This window comes from Octopus bimaculoides, chromosome 16, assembly GCF_001194135.2.
Source record: "Octopus bimaculoides isolate UCB-OBI-ISO-001 chromosome 16, ASM119413v2, whole genome shotgun sequence".
Lineage (NCBI taxonomy): Eukaryota > Metazoa > Mollusca > Cephalopoda > Octopoda > Octopodidae > Octopus > Octopus bimaculoides.
In genome coordinates this window covers 49123324-49124397 of record NC_068996.1, presented here as the reverse complement: position 1 = coordinate 49124397, position 1074 = coordinate 49123324, and positions in this window count along the sequence as shown.

Sequence of the window (1074 nt, the reverse complement as noted above, 5' to 3'; positions counted from 1 at the left end):
TATATGTATCAGGTGTTGATTAAAAAGTAAACGATGTTTTGAACCATGAAGAAATTGTATGGAATTTTTGCAGAGTTTTGAATTTAAAAAAATATCTTTTTGCAATTGTCTGATAATACAGACTTAAACTTGCCCAAATGCATCAATAAATTAATTTTGATATTTTTTTCACCGTTATTGAAATCATCTGAAATGGAACTCTCAAAGCACGATATTTGAGCAATTTTGCTATTTAACTTCAGAAAAGGATGTAAAGCAGCTAAAATTGCTCACAATACCAATGAAATGTTTGGTGAGGAAATGACTAGTGAATGGTCAGCTCGAAAATGGTTTAACCAAATTCCCAGTGTAAACCTGAGCCTTGAAGATTGTGAGTGTAGTGGACACACATCTGTCATCGATGATGGTCAATTAAAGACCATCATTGAGAAAGATTCCTATAAAACCACTCAAGAACTGGCAAAAGAACTTCAAGTTAGTCAGAAAACTGCCTGCAACCATTTGCATGCGATCAGAAAATTAATAAAGCTCGACAAATGGGTGCCACACAATTTGAATGAAAATTAGAAAATGCACAGATATGAAATTTGCTTGTCACTTCTCCATAACTAGACCAATCCATTTCTTGACCGTATTGTAACTTGCGATGAAAAGTGGATTCTGTACAATAATAAAAAACGTTCATCACAATTGTTGGACCAAAATGAAGCACCGAAAACCTTGCCTAAACCCGAGCTCTTCAAAAAGGTAACTGTTCGTACACCACCGAACAGTTATCATCCACTATAATTTCAATAATTTCTAGACTCATCCACTATAACCTCTTAAAACCCAGAAAAGCCATTATGGCAGAAACATATTGTCATGAAATTGCCAAAATGAACGAAAAACTACTACTCCTCCGTCCCAGACTGGTCAACAGAAGAGAGCCAATCATTCTTCATGACAATGCTCGACCACACGTTTCACTAATGATGCTCCAGAAGTTGAGGGAACTTGGCTACAAAGTTCTTCCCCGCCCAGCTTATTCCCCAGACCTTTCTCCTACCGACTTACCACTTTTTCAAGCACCTT